General features: G+C 50.5%; 1 pseudogene; it reads left to right on the plus strand.

Annotated features, from left to right (window-relative positions):
- Positions 1–718: 718 nt before the first annotated feature.
- Positions 719–14,793, plus strand: LOC140904637 (uncharacterized; annotated as a pseudogene).
- Positions 14,794–16,158: the final 1,365 nt, after the last annotated feature.

A 16,158-nucleotide genomic window follows, 5' to 3' on the forward strand; every position in this document is an offset into this window, starting at 1 on the left:
AACCAATTAATAAATTAATCTTGAGCAGTGCAGGGCGGTATATTCCTGGGGTACAGTGCTGGGATCTGGGTGGTGCCTCTCTGTGTTTCATGAGTGGCTCTGAGAGTATTCCTGCAATCTAGCTGGGCGTGGGGCTCCATATGCGGTTGTGCTGAGTGACAACAGCACCTGGAGGGGTTGGCTGCTGGTCACTAGCAAGGCACTGTGAGAGACAGCCTAAGCTGGAGAGAGTTCAGGGGGCACAGCGGTCCCATGGTCCCAAGCTGCACCCCGGGATCACGTCACACTGGGTTAATCCTGGGAACTCTTGGGAAAAATCCAGTGTCTTCATAGACGTCCAGTCTGGATGGCTCCTCTCTGTCTGCCCACTGACAGGGGGCCTTCTATGCATCATGCCTCCTTAATGCTGAGAGGAGCTGCCTATTCCTAGCGAATGTGGCCCTCCAGAGAGGGAAGGTCTGGGGCAGGGGGATGGTCTTTTTTAATCTTAGTTATGTATTTTTTAAATAAAAATTATCCCATCTGCCCGGGCCCTTTTAAATCACCGGGCCCCTGGGCAATTGACCACTAACCACCCCCACCCCCCATCGGTGGGTCAGGGGATGACAATACAATAAATAATAACAATAACCGACACACACGCAGGCCAAACCTAGTGCAATCGATCTCACTAGGACCCAGGAGGCACCGGACGGAGCCATCCCCGGGGTCACGCAGCCTGGCCGCAGGAAGGGAATTGCCGTCTCTGCAGTGACTCTGTTACGCTGCAACCCACCTTCCTTGCAAGACCCCAGGGCCTCGGCTGCTGCCGCCGCTGGGGACCCCAGAGCCCTGGCTGCAGGCGGGGGAGGTTTCCTATCGAGGGAGGAACATTGCTGCTGCTCCCCGAGAGACTCTCCCAGTACAGACCCCAGCCTGTCCCGACGCCCCTACTGGGACCCAGGGCCCTGCCCCACGTGGCGAGAAGGTGAGACCTGCCCCCCTCCCCCTCCCCCTCCCCCTCCCCACGGAGCGCTGCCCCCGGAGCAGCCTGTCTGCAGGGGCAGGGGGATGCCCCAGGCTGCTCCCAGCTGGGCTGGCCGCGATTCGCTGCATTGGGCAGAGGAAAGCTGGCTGCCAGCTCCCATGGTTTGCCCTGAGTGGGAGGGATTAGGGGTGGGACAGCAACATGTGGGGAGCCAGAAGGGGACTGAAGAGGGGCAGGGGGCTCTGAGAGCCAGAGGTGAACAGGGGTGTGTGAGGGAGTAGGAAGGGGTGAACAGGGTTGCAGGGGGCAGGGTGGGGGGGGGGGTGGACAGGGATACAGGGGTGTTAGGGCCGTGGGGATGTGGGGCTGCTGAAGGGAGGCTGAGGGAACACACAGGAAGCAGGGGGAGGATTCTGGGGCTCAGGGGAACAGAGCTGGAATAGAGGGAAACTCTGAGTGGGGGGATATGGGGAGGGGTGACTGGGGAAGCTGGAGGGAGAATATGAGAGCAAGCGGAGATGGGCTGAGGAAGGGAGAGCCAGAGGGGAGGGGGATGGTGAGAGATATAATGGCAGCTCCCCCAGCCCATGGGGTAGGAAAGGGGGATGGGGCTGCCCCGCCCAGCAGGCAGTGGGGAATCTTTTTCCCTAGTAATGGTTAAACAAGCGGGGTGCAGTGGACCTCCCCCTACTCAGAATTTACAAGGCAAATATTACGCTTTCGCCCCCACCCCCATGCGCACACGCACTCCCTGCTCCTAATTTAGGGCATGTCTTCACTACCAGCTGGATGGACGGGGCAGTGATCAATTCAGCAGGGGCTGGATTTATCGCATCTAATATGCGATAAATCGACCGCCGATCACTCTCCTGTTGACTCCGGTACTCCACCTCAAGGAGAAGCACAAGGGAAATCGATGGGAGAGTGTCTCCCGTCGACACACCATAGGGAAGACACCACAGTAAGCAGATCTAAGTACTTTGACTTCAGCTACGTTATTCATGTAGCTGAAGTTGCCGATCTCCAACGGTAGTGTAGACAGGCCCTTAGTCTTGGGGGTTTTTTAAGACAGTCTCATTATTTGTGGGGTCCGACTCCTGAATGATAAATGTTTGAGGCTGACAGGACTGAACAGGTTCCTGCTCTGATTTCTGTGTCAAACCAGAGTCACTGTTAGCAACAGCAGGCAAGGAATCCAACTGGTATTTGTTTTGGTTTGATTGAGGTTCAGTTCCATTCAGTAGGTTCGGTTTCATTTCTGGTTCAAGCCACCCAAAGAAACAAAAATAGAAGTTCAGTTACCGGTTTAAATCCTATTTCAATCTTAGTAGAAGTAAATCCAAGAAAGATCTGCAATTTAAAATGGAAACTGTTTTGATTTTTGATTATTTATGTATTTAGTAACTAGCTTTACATGAATTTTCCATGTGTTTTTATGTTGTCAAATATATGTGATTATTTTTCCTAAACAATCTGTTTGAGAAACCTAAAAAAAATATTTAAACATTTGCTTTGTCATATTGGACCTCTGCAGTGAAAGGATACACTTGAGGCCTGGAAATTGTATTTCGACGCTCACTTGTGTTGCTGGAACTGCCAGTTGCTAGTTGATTTAGCTTGGGCGTGACATTTTTCAGATGTTCCCAGTAGTTTGGTATGTTTTCTTTCTTATGGTGATGTGGCCCATCTGCGAATGAATCAGGAATTTGCCCAATCCTTTTTTGGGCTTGCCTTTGTCCAGATATCGCTTCCTTTTTAGAGGTTTCACAAGAGTTCAGCATAAGTTCCAATTCGTCTTTCAATTTCAGACGTGTCTGACATTGGTTCTGTGATATCATTATTTCTGACTTCTGACTCAAACATTTCCATCTTTATCCATGTTTTGGTATAATGAAATTTTGCCTTGACTTTGTCCTCTGCTGACAGTGGGAATTGATGTCTAGGATCAAGATATACATATGAGAGAAACGTATCTATCTGGGGTAGGGGTGGGGGGTTGGGGGTGGGTATCAGACAGTGCCCGGAGGAGGCTGGGAGGGAGCCCTGCAGGTGGCTTCACTGAGGAAGGGAGCTTGGATCATGAACCCTGCCTCAAGTGCGGCAACTGGAGGGAAGAGCTGCCCCAGGGGCTGGGAGTGGTGGAAGGAGGCCTGTCTAAGAGGCGAAGGTTGGGGAGCCATTAACCTTTGCCCTTGGACTTGAAGAGTTATTATGAACTTCAGGGCCTATGGAGCATCCCACCTCTTCTCTCCCCAGAGGGACTTCTCAGAGGTGGCTCACCTACCTCTGGCCCTGCTTCTACCTCCCATGGTGTGCAGGCAGCTCCCAAGCTTCCCCTCTCCATCCCTGCGCTTGTGGTCTGGCCCCCTTCTATTCTCATTCTCTTCTCACTATCCTGGGGCAGAATGGGAGCCATCACCAGCCCATTGGCTAGTTAGCTTCTCTTAAATGAAAATAAGATCACTGTAGGGTTGTTTTTTTTCTTCATATAATGAGCTTAAAAAATGCTGAATCTTTATTTTAACTGGTAACAGCACTCTTCCCCCACCCTCTTTTTTTTTTTTTTTTTTTGTTCAGTTCTGTTGAGGTTCAGTCAGTAAAACAAATTTATGGTTGAGATTCGGTTCCGGTTAATGTATAAAATACCAGTTTGAACTGGGTCTCCAATTCCACTATGAGTCTAGGTGGGCAAATGAAATCAACATTGGCCTGACTGTCCCTGGGGGCTGCAGGGGCAGCACAGGGAGGCTTGGTTATTAGCTGCCACCACCAGAGGGCTCTGGTAATTGCTAAGGCCAAAGAGGCTGGTGTCAGTCTCTCTCTTCGTACTAAGGATACTGGAACCCTAGAGCTGGCTGAGCTTCCTGGGGCACATGATGCTGCCTCCATTGTGATCTGGGAGTCCAGACTGAGCAGCTGCTGCTCCCCAGCGGGGTCTGTGCTGGGACAGACCATCATTAAAGCCCCTCTGTGTCCAGCCGAGGGGGGACTTTCTCCTGTGGCTGGAACTAGCCCTCTAGGGCAGCCCTGGACTCTGCTGGCATCAACTCCTGAGCCAGAGAGTGCAGGTGATGAGAGAGACCTATAGGCAGGAAAGTGACTCTGCAGAGATGGCGCCCGCTCTGCCCCAACTCTGCTCCCAGGTGTCTGCTGCCCCCGAAACACCCAGAGCTGCTGCCCCGACACACCCAGGTGCACACTGTTAGCAGTGGCAGTAACTATTGGAGAGGAAGCACCAACAGGAATGGCAGGACAGTAACCAGCCCTTCCATGCAGAGGGGAGAGTGGAGAGACTGGCAGGGGCTGCAGGAGCAATAAGTGGGGAGGGAGGTTCCAAGCTCCCTGCCCTGCCCAGCTCCATTCCCTGCAGCACCCTGGGGCAGGTTGACTTTCCTGAGGAGAAGGTGAGGAGCAGAGGGAAGAAAAGCCAGTTCCTGCCTCTGCCTCGTCCCTGTGCTGCTGGGGAATGTGTTGCCCTGGGGACAGTGTCAGGGGGGATCCCCCAAATCAGCATCTTTGATTCTGCTCTTTTCTAGCATTTGGCTCAGAGACTCTGTTCCTGGGAGGGTTTAAAAGTGTCTCATGGGTTTAGTCTCAGGGGGCAGGGAGATCAGGTCTTCATTGTAATAAGGTAACTGAGGGTTTTCCCAGCATGGCAGAGTCTAGAGTGTCTGTCTGCAGGGAAAGAGCGTGGGGGGAATCGGGGTGTGAAAGGGACTAACGCTAATTCAGAAACCTCCCCAATTTCCCTTCTCACCCTGACAGGCTGCAGAATAACAACCCCGTTTTGCTCCAGATCATCCCATCTTCCTAGGGGACAGGGAAGGGAAATGGATGTGGTGGATCCAGCTCAGGTAGGGGATTCTGGGGGGAGCTGGTGGGGAGGATTACTGTAGAGGGGGAGGGGCAGAAACAAACAGGGTGAGGCAGGGAAGGGACAGGGTGTGTTAAACCTGCTGGGACATGCTCAGCCTAGGACCTGATTTATTAACAGGCCCATTGGCGGGGTGAACATTCCCCCGTTTCTGAAACAGGAAATAACCCCCTGGCTGGGGCTGGGAAAACAGACCAGAGTTCTGGAGCCTGAACCCACTAGGCAGAGACTGCGGTGAAATACAAAGGGACTGCTTCCCACATCAGCTTGTGTGTAGTAGGTGGGTGATAAATAAGAAGACCCTGCCCTCCTCCATCTGCTGGGAGGGACAAGGAGTTCTCCCCTTCTCTCTGTTCCCTGGAACCTCCTGGCCACTCTGAGCAGGGTGGGGGTGGGATTCTGCTCCTCTGGCCCTCCCAGAGCTGTCCCATTTTCGGGCTTCTTCCCCCATGAATAGTGGGATTGTGGCTGGGGCAGCAGGCACTGAGTGGGGAGCACCTGTTGTTTCAGATGCCAGTGACCTTCGAGGAGGTGGCTGTGTACTTCACGGAGGGGCAGGGGATTCTGCTGGACCCCGGTCAGAGAGCTCTCTACAGGGACGTCATGCAGGAGAATTATGAGAATGTGACCTCACTGGGTAAGGATTCCTGTCCCCTCAGCTATTGAAGCCATGGGGCCCTGTATTTCTGCACCTGGTCAGGTTCTTCCCTGGTCAGTTACATTAGAGGGGAATGGGTCACGTAGTCCACAGCTCCAGGGTTAGAGAACCGTTCACCTCCAAACCCCCTCCAATAGGATAAGGGATTCATGGAGCTAATGGACATGCTAATTCATCTCCATCCCTCCAGTTGTCAGGGGGGCAGAAGCAGAGTATTATCCTCTCTGCATTAATTCTCATTTCAAACAGGTTCTCTGTATCTTTCTTCATGGGACTAGCTCCATATGTGGGGAGGGCTCTGAGGTTTAAACAGAGGCAGGGGGTTAACATCAGAGCTGCATGTGCCTCAGCAAATCCCCCAGAGCACACAGATCCTGAAAACTCCTAGTGAGGGTGTGACAACTCTCCCTCCCCTCCAGACACTGCCCAATTCCAAGGGGGGTTCAGTGACCATGTTCCCATCTGTTCAGATCCCACAACCCCCCAGCAAATCATGGGGTCAGGTTAAACTCAAGATGTGCCCTTTGTGATAAATACTCCACCAATCCTCCGTGCCCTCTGCTCATGCCTGATTTCACCCCCTGAGTAGGACTCCCCGTTCCCAAACCTGACCTGATCACCCAGCTGGAAGCAGGGGAAGAGCCGTGGGTCCCGGATCTCCAAGCTTCTGAGGAAAGGAAGATCCCAAGAGACACCCACACAGGTGAGGAGTCTGTGATACTGACACAGAAACTGGCAAATGAAGGAAAAAACTGAAAATCTCCAAAATGTGCTGTGAGCCCCCTCAGTTCTGCCTCATCTCACCCAGGTCAGGTTGTGGTCAGGAGGTGTCATATCATCATGGCAGATATCGCTCATGGTTTCCCACCCACCCTGTTAGCTGTAAGGAGTTTTCTCCCTGACTTCACTTCCCTGTGAGTGTTTGGATGGGATGTGGAGGCGGAATCCAGTTTCTCAGTCTCCCCAACAGTTACTGTATTGTGTTTTTCCTCTTTGCTGTTCCCCTTTCTGTCCTTTTGACCAGCCCAGGCAATGACTCCTGACTGGATTCTCTCTCTCCCCCAGCAGGTGACAAGACAGTGAGTGAGAACGAAGAGGGGAATCCACAGCAGGAAGGTCCTGAGCAACTGGAAATGCAGTGGACCATTTTGAGATCTGACAGTAATTTTTCCCAGTGCTTGGAACAGAGAAAAGCCTGGAGTAATTGGCACAGGTCAGAGAGAAAACTGGGAAACAGCCCAAGGAAGAAAGTGGATGAATCCATTGAATGTGGGAGAGGAGGCAATGGTCCCAAGGAAACCACAGCCCTGCAGACAAATCACAAAAAAAAGAGATCCTATAAATGCTTGGACTGTGGGAAAAGCTTCAGTCGGCTGTCTGGCTTTATAAAGCATGGGAGAATCCACACAGGAGAGAGACCCTATGAATGCTTGAAGTGTAGGAAAACTTTTAGTCAGCACTCAGGCCTTGTTAGCCACGGGAGAATCCACACAGGAGAGCGACCCTATACATGCCTTGAGTGTGGGAAAAGCTTCAGTCAGCTCTCAGGCCTGATTTGCCACAGGAGAATCCACACGGGAGAGAGGCCATATAAATGCTTTGATTGTGGGAAAAGCTTCAGTGCACCATCAGCCCTTATTGTACATCAGAGAATCCACACTGGAGAGAAACCTTATAAATGCTTGGACTGTGGGAAAAGTTTCAGTCAGAGCTCTGGTCTTACTAGCCATGGGAAAATCCACACAGGAGAGCAGCCATATAAATGCCTTGATTGCGGGAAAAGCTTCAGTGCACCATCAGCCCTTATTGTACATCAGAAAACACACATGGGAGAGGAATCTTTAAAATGCTTGGACTGTGGGAAAAGTTTCAGTCAGCGCTCAAGCCTTATTAAACATGGGAGAATCCACAAGGGAGAGAAACCTTTTAAATGTTTGGACTGTGGGAAAAGTTTCAGTGAGAGCTCAAGCCTTATTAAGCACGGGAGAATCCACACGGGAGAGAAACCTTATAAATGCTTGGACTGTGGGAAAAGTTTCAGTCAGAGCTCTGGCCTTATTAGCCATAGGAAAATCCACTCAGGAGAGGGACCATATAAATGCCTTGAGTGTGGGAAAAGTTTCAGTGCACCATCAGCCCTTATTATACATCAGAGAACCCACACGGGGGAGAAACCTTATAAATGCTTGGACTGTGGGAAAAGTTTTAGTCGGACCTCAGGCCTTATTAGCCATGAAAGAATCCACACGGGAGAGAAACCCTTTAAATGTTTGGACTGTGGGAACAGTTTCAGTCAGCACTCAAGCCTTATTAAGCACGGGAGAATCCACACGGGAGAGAAACCCTTTAAATGCTTGGACTGTGGGAACAGTTTCAGTCAGCGCTCAAGCCTTATTAAGCACGGGAGAATCCACACGGGAGAGAAACCCTTTAAATGCTTGGACTGTGGGAAAAGTTTCAGTCAGCACTCAAGCCTTATTAAGCATGGGAGAATCCACACAAGAGAGAAACCCCATAAATACTTGGATGAAGGGAAAAGCTTCAGTCCCAGCTCATAATTTCATAAACATCTGAGAATCCACATGGGCCAGAATTTATAAATGCTTTAACTTTGGAAAAAGTTTCAATTGAAGATCAAACCTTGCTCGACATCAGACAGTCCACACACGAGAGAGAACCCTTGGTTTGTGGGAAAAGCTTCAGTAACTCCAGGGAAAGATTCAGTCTGAGCTCACGCATTATTCCCCATCAGATAGTTCACAAAAGAAAGAGCTTGAATGTGGGGGGAAGCTTCATTTGGTGCTTACAGGGCATCAAGCATCAGCAAATCCACACAGGGAGGAGCCTCTCAGATGTCCTTAGCATGGAAAATGCTTCAGTTGGAGCTAACACCATATTGGACATCAGAGACTCCTCCACACTGGAGAGAAATTCTCTCAGTGCCCTGATTAGGGCTGGCCTCAGTAAAAACTCCATTTCCTAATTACCACACACCGCAGTGGCATTTGGCTTCCAGGTTTCCAACTGCCTGCCTCTAGGGGCAGGTTCCAGCAGCAGCTGATTAGTGACCCTCTGGCTTTGCCTGGTCTAAGCAAACCCCGGGCAGAGGAGGAGAAGTCCCAGTCAGCCCCTCCACCCTGCTGCAGCCCTGGCTGCTGAACTGATGGGCCTTCCTGCCTCCTGGGAACCTGCTGGGGGAAGGGAGAGAGAAACTGCCTTTGACACTACACCTCATACTCGTCATTGTAACATTGCTATGATATTATTATGGCATAATTATGATGCATTTTGTACAAGATGGGTCATGTAAGGTGTCATTGGAAAAGTTCTGATTTGCTGAATATGAGGATCCTATTTGTAAGCATGTATCATTTTGGTATCTGCAGTTATGAATCGTGACTATGGCCTTGTCTACACTGGCACTTTACAGCGTTGAAACTTTCTCACTCAGGGGTATGAAAAAGCTCCCCCTTGAGCGATGCAAGTTTCAGCGCTCTTGTTAGCTACGCCCCTTGTGGGGATGGTTTTTTTAGAGCGCTGGGAGAGCCGCGGCAGTGCTTTAATGTTGCTAGTGTAGACAAAGCCTATGTGTCTTTATTTCAAATGTAGTTACACCTGGGCGACACGCACTAGGCAAGATGCTTCCAGTCTAGACAGCGCGTTGGGAAGGGCCTATGTTAGGTAATGGGCCATCAGGGGAAACACTAGGCCTTAGGAGAATCTTATCCCCCACCTGGTGAGCCTTCCTGAGAACGCTCCAGACAGCCTATGAGCAATGGGTGCTGTGACTCAGCAAGGTATGCCATGGCATATGACCAGACCACATGACACTGATCTCTGTTTTGGGGACCTGTGTTTTTCCACAAACTGGTCTGGGAACCAAGTTTGAAAGAAAGGGTTTCTGCCATATGGAAAAGCTATGTAAGGCAGGGAGTGACCTCATTGGTGGTTGTTCACTCTCCCACTGCTGAACACCTGAAAGAAGCTCTGAAAGAAAATGACTTGGAACAGGGGTAGGGGAGCTCAAGCTGCAAAGCAGGTGCAGCTTGTGCCTTCAGCATCTGTAAGTCTGATTGTATCATCAGTCAGGATGAAAAATTGTTAGTTCATATCCAAACTTTCTAGTCTTTTAGGCTTAGTTTGAGGTTTGGTTTATTTACTAGGTAATCTGCTTTGATCTGTTTGATATAATTTATATTCAACTTCGATTTTTCTGTAGTTAATAATCTTGTTTTATGTTTTCATCTGAACCAGTGTGCTTTTGAGTGAAGCGTCTGGGGAAAATCTGCAGCCAGAACCTGGGAAAGGAAGATTAGGGAACAGATGGACACACGCATGGAATTTTTCTGATTATCATCTCACTGACCCTCCCCCCAGTCACTAGGTCAGTCTGTGCAGAGTCAGGTGATAATGGTGATGTCACAGTCCCTGATGTGGTCTTTCAAGGGGATCTCTACTACCCCCGATTGGCTTTTTTCGGTTGGCCCCTAGGATCTAATGAGGCCTAGCAGTTTGCATCTGTTCTTTTGGGCTGTGTCTCTAGAGACAGCCCAATAGTAAGAGGACTCCATTGTCCCAGCCCTTTCTGCCATGCCCGCCCACTGTCTCTGTGCTCTCTCCTTTTATAGCAGGTCTTGTCTCCCTTACTGGTTGCAGCTGTGGGAGCCTGCCTCTGTTATTGGTAGTAGAGGCAGCTGTGTTGGGGTGTGATCAGGCTGCTTGCTTGCAGGCAGGAGGGGCTCCCCTCCCCCTAAAAACCTCAGTATGGGGTTTGTAGATTCCCCTTTAGAAGTAGACAGGAGTGAAAGTGTATCATTTTTTAGGCCTGCTCTAAAATGCTCAGGCTGTCTCTGAATACACAGCTGCTTTCTGTGCTCACCTACTGGACACATCTCCCATCTCCCTCCAGTTCTGCTTGCATTCCCTAGGCCGGCTTCTCCACTAGGGATTCCCTCGTTCTAATCACAAATTTAATGAATGCATTATTTTTTTAACAAGTGTCATCAGCATGGAAGCATGTCCTCTGGAACAGTGGCCAAAGCATGAAGGGGCATACGAATGTTTAGCATATCTGGCACGTAAATACATTGCAGTGCTAGCTACAGAAATGCCATGCAAATGCCTGTTCTCATTTTCTGGTGACATTGTAAATAAGAATGTGGAGGAAGGGATGAAGAAACAGACACAAATCTTTCTCCCTCACCCACAGTCTCTGTCAGTCTCCTTATCTGGTGGGGAATTAAAGTAAAACCAGACCATTGAGGCTGTGAGCAGGAAATCTCCCTCCCCCAGCAGCTTCCCCCAGGGCAATGACCCAATGCCTCCTGCACCAGCATACAGAGGCTGAATGTCCATCTGATAGTGGCTCGGGGGCCAGGTTGGAATGTGCTGGGATCTCAGCCTGGGCCCTAGTGGGGCAGGTGACCCCTTCTCACACAACCATACCTAGCAAGGCCCGAACTGATTTTGTCCCTTTTTGTCAGCCCCAGCAGAGACACCAGGGACTCATTGGCCCACGGAGACCAAGCTCCTGTCCTCTGGGTGAGGGCTGGGGCCCAATAGCCAAGGGCAGTGGGAGTGAGGAGATCTTGCACTAGGGGTCCTGCACTGCACAGGGTGTGGGATAAACAGAGCTATAGGGGTCCCTGGTTCTGTGCTGGCCAAGAGGGCAGCTGTCACATTTGTTCTTAGCCTGGTGGCTACTGCTTCGGTTTCCCTGCACAGTCTCCCCAGCTCTTGTGGACTCCTGGCTCTTTGCAGATGGCAGCGGATGTGCAGGGAGCTGGCCCTAGGGCTCCTACTCTGTACAGGGGATGGGCTAACCAGAGAACTCCAGGCCCCAAGGCTCTCAGGCCACTTGTCCAGTCTGGCTTCAGGAGGAGATCTGGGGACAGACAGAGGGGGCCTGGGTGACTCTGGGGAGCAGCCACCTGGACCAGAAAGGGAACTCCAGCTGTGGTGAGAATGGAGCACTTGCCAGGGATGTGGTTAGTTACAAGGGGTGCCATACAGCTGGTACAATGTTGCAGTTATTTAATGCATTGCACTGTGGAATTCATACGTTTTTGCAGCTGGATGGTGTGAACTGAAATTATTTTCTTTAAGAGGAAGGCCAGCACTGCTCCTGTTTTGCTGGATAATGCATGGCTGGAGATTTCTAGCCATCAGTCACACTCCTTCATTCTGCAGCTCTTTCATGGCTAGGCACTGCATCCAAGAGTCTATTGCAGCAAAGTGGCTTTGAGATCAGATGAACAGTGAATCTGGGGAGTGGCCTTCTGGAACCAGAACAGGAGCTGCAGCTGCAATGGGAAAGGCGTGCTGAGCAGAGATGCTGCTGGGGAAGCAGCTGGTTACTTCATGAGCAATGGGATACAATATTGTTACAGATCCTGACTCATACTGTGATGAGACACATTGTCATGAGTATGTAAGGCTAACTGGTTACACGGTTGTAAATTTCCTTCTAACCAGTCAGTCTTCCTGCTTCTTGGCAGTCAGAGGCTGTCCGCTCTGGTGGATGAGCTCAGGCAGAGGATCTCACTGCTTCTGGGTTTTTTTTAGCTGGTGAACGTATTGCCTGAGAATTGTAGTCATCAGTCAGACACATGTGACATGTAGTTACTTTTGGCTGACAGAAGTGGCCTCCAGGAGCTTTGAGGAGGAGGCTGGAGAGATGAATCCCTCAGTCCACTTGACTTGCAGCTGACTCTGCCAATGAGACAGTTCCCAGACTGCTTAGTGGAACAGTGGGATGGGGGAGTGGGGATGCTCTCCAATGACAAGGACAAAACACGTGGGCTGTGGTACAGTGAAACAAGCCAGAAGCCGTGAGTAAAAATCATCTCACTTCTAATGAGTGCTGTTTGTGTTTGCAGACACTTCCCAGCTCTTATGGCTGACCAAGACTTCATATCTCCAGCCCTAGAACGCAATCTAGTATTGGACACCTTTGCAGCCCAGTGTGCTAATAAGTTAACAGAGAAGTTGCACAAGGTCAAAATGGGGACTAGAACTAGGGTCTCTAGTGTGGAAGCCCCAGGTATTAGCTACTCATCCCCACTGGCTTTAGTCTCAAAGTGTCAAATATATGTTCTTTGGCTTTCCTGTTGCTAACCATTTCACCACACCAGAGGTACCAGAATAGGGGGGCCATGGCCCCATCACTTTTAAAAGACTTTTTACTGGTCATAAGAGTGAGGAACAGTGGGAGGGGGCCTCATGGAGGAAGGGGCAGGCAAGGGTGGGGCCTCATGGGGAAGGGGTGTTGCAAGAGTGGGAGCTTGAGGGGAAGGGATGGCACAGGGGTGGCAGGAATGGGGCAGTGCAGGGGGAGGGGTGATGGTTCCCCCCCCACACACACACACTTTTAAGGAGCTTCCCTCACCCTCCAACCAGAGGAGTCAGCAATAGGAACCCAGAGTCCTGATCAAAAATGTTCTACTGATGACTAGCAAATACTTGTGTAACCCACTGGCAAAGCATGTGTCCTGTCCCTGCTGGTGGCTGATCCACACACAGCACAGCAACTACTGTATTCCCAGAGCTGAAGTGGTGGGGTGCGCGTTGGGGATCTGAAGAGACGATTCAAATCCTGTAGCCGATCCAGGGGGAGGGGAACTTTGAAGTTCAGTGTGTTTTGTATTTGTTTCTATTTTGCTTTTTTTAAAAAAACTTTGTTGTTTTTAATGGTTTATTTTAGGGTTGTCGATTAATCACAGTTAACTCACGCAATGAACTAAAAAATTGTGATTTAAAAAGTTAATCATGATTAATCACACTGTGAAACAATAGAATATCAATTGAAATTTCTTAAATAGTGTGGATGGTTTTTCTACATTTTGAAATATATTGATTTCAATTACAACACAGAATACAAAGTATACTGTGCTCAGTTTATATTACTATTTTTGATTACAAATATTTGCACTGTAAAATGATAAAATAAATAGTATTTTTCAGTTCCCTCATTACAAGTACTGTAGTGCAATCTCTTTATCATGAGTAAAAAGAACAGGAGTACTTGTGGCACCGTAGAGACCAACAAATTTATCATGAGTGTTGTACTTACAAATGTAGATTTTTTTTTTTTGTTACATAACTGCACTCTAAACCAAAACAATATAAAACTTTAGAGCCGACAAGTCGACTCAGTCCTACTTCGTGTTCAGCCAACTGTTAAGACAGACAAGTTTGTCTACATTTACAGCAGCTAGTCCAAGCCACCCCCTTGCTGCTGCAGCCTCTTGCTCTCCCAGGCAGCCTCCGGCCATGCTGCCTCCCTGGAATGCTGCCTGGTGCAGTGCAGCGGCTGCCCGGGAGAGTCCAGCCACTGCGCTGTACTGGGCAGCGTCCAAGGCGGGCAGCGGGGCCAGAACTGGAAGACGAAAGGCTCTGACCCCGCCTCTTCCATTCTGGTTCTGCCTGCTGGCCCCTTGCCCCCCCTGTGCGTTGTGGGGAGGGACGTGTGACCACTCATGCCCCACCCCCGCGTCGCCACGGCGTGGCCCCATCCCCAGCCTAGAGAGACGGGAGCAGCTGGCAGCATCAGAGGGAGAGCATTTCCCCAGTCCAGGAAGCAGTGAGCAGCTCCAGTGGGAGAGCCCAGCCCTGTCCAAAGGAAAGGTAGTATACTGGAGAAGAGCGATGGGGCAAACGCCCGGTACCGGGGTAAAGCAGAGGGCTGTGTCAGCCCTCAGGGCAGAGAGCTTTGTTCGGGTGCTGCTCAGGGAGAGTGTTTCTGTTCCTCAGCATAGGCATGAACTCAGCGCTAAGGTTGGTGTCAGGAGTGTTTATGTAGGGTGACTAGATAGCAATTGTGAAAAAATGGGACAGGGGGTGGGGGATAATAGGTGCCTATATAAGAAAAAGTCCCAGAAAAGGGACTGTCCCTTTAAACACGGGACATCTGGTCACCCTATGTTTATGTGACTTCAACTTGGGATCTCCCCAGGAGTTTCAGAGCCTTGGTGGGAGTTGGGGGGTGGCACCAGGGCCTGCTGCCTGTGTCCCTGCCCCCTCCGTGGCCCCACCCCACTCCTCTTCCTGCCAAGGCCCCACCCCTTGGACAGGCTGAGAACCGTGGCTGCTGTGGAGACCCCCTGACCTCCACCTGTTCTGGGTGGATTTCTGGGGGGCCTGAGAGCAGCCCCCAGCCCATGTCCCTGCTTCCTGGAGTGTGCCACCCAGGGCAGGTGGAGGGACCGTGGCTCCCCATTGCAGCCCAGGCTCCCTGGGTGGCAGCCCAGCTGTGGCTTCTGGCTTGGCCGGGGGCAGGGCCTTGGGTGTGGAGGAGGAGGGGTGCAGCCACTGAGAGGGGCCGGCACTGGGAAGAGGCTGGCGCCATGGGCAGGGGCTGCGCTTCACAGAGGGAAGCTGAACAGCTGCCCTGCCATGAAGCACAGCCCCTGCCTACAACGCTGCATGCCTGCCCAAGGCTTGCCGTTTGGGACGGAGGGGGGGAAGGGGAACTTGGCCTCCCGCCCCCAAACTATACCCATGTTAAAAAGTGGTCGGGCCTGACCATCCCACTTTTAAAAGTGGGGGGGGGCGTGGCCCCCAGGTTCACCCAGTGCCCCTGGATCTCCTTACTGTTTAATGTGTTATTTTTAGGGCTGTGTGTGTGTCATGGTCGCTGTCGGTTTGCTTGGTAACTTTAGCTGCAATCTCATGAAGATGTTTTCACTGGAATTTTCTCATAATTTTAAGACAATCTCCAGCTGAAATCTCACCCGCTCTGTGTGGTCCTAGGGGTTCCCCTCTTTTTGTCTCCAGTGCAGACGGCAGAGTGTCTGCAGGGGGGACAGATAAAAGAGACGAGATTTCAGGCTTCCATATTTATAACAGCATCACCACTCTGAACTCATAAAACTGCGTTTTAATGATGACACAGAAACAGACCGAGACACACTCAGGTATTTAATATAAAAAGGTCTAAAACCTTCTATTTCCTTTCTCATTCAGGCACTTCCCAGCAATGGAACCAATATCCATGAGCATCACAACCATCCCAGGACAAACAATCTGTGAGAGAGATTTACTTTTCCCTCATCACCACCCCCCCCAACACACACCAACACACACCATTCAGACCCCAGTTGGTTTGTCTCATTGACTTACTGCTTTTTGTCATAACCTAGACCCAAAACCTGCAAAGACTTTGGCATAAAGTAACTTTAACCTCTTTGGTCCCTGTTACGAATTACACCTGGTAGGACACGCACACAAGTGCTACGAATTACACCTGGTAGGACACGCACACAAGTGCTGCGAATTATACCTGATAGGACACGCACACCAGTGCTGCGAATTATACCTGATAGGACACGCACACCAGTGCTGCGAATTATACCTGATAGGACACGCACAGTTTGAATCTAGGCTGAGGCACAGAAACAAAGTCCACAACTGCAGAGTTCCTAAAAGACACTAAGTTTATTACGCTCGAGCGTGGTGCCCCCCTGCTAGCCAGGAGGGGACCCTGAATGCAGATTATACAAAGGTTATATACCTTTTAGCAAAGCATGTTGCCCTCGTGCATCGGAAACCTTAGCCAATAAACAAACCCTTGTCTTATCTACCACCTATCCCTGCTTGGTGCATTCCTCGTGCTATACCAGTATGTTAATTACACAGCATGGTCCTAAAGCTATGCATCAG

Source organism: Lepidochelys kempii, unplaced genomic scaffold, assembly GCF_965140265.1.
Source record: "Lepidochelys kempii isolate rLepKem1 unplaced genomic scaffold, rLepKem1.hap2 scaffold_54, whole genome shotgun sequence".
Classification (NCBI taxonomy): Eukaryota; Metazoa; Chordata; order Testudines; family Cheloniidae; genus Lepidochelys; species Lepidochelys kempii.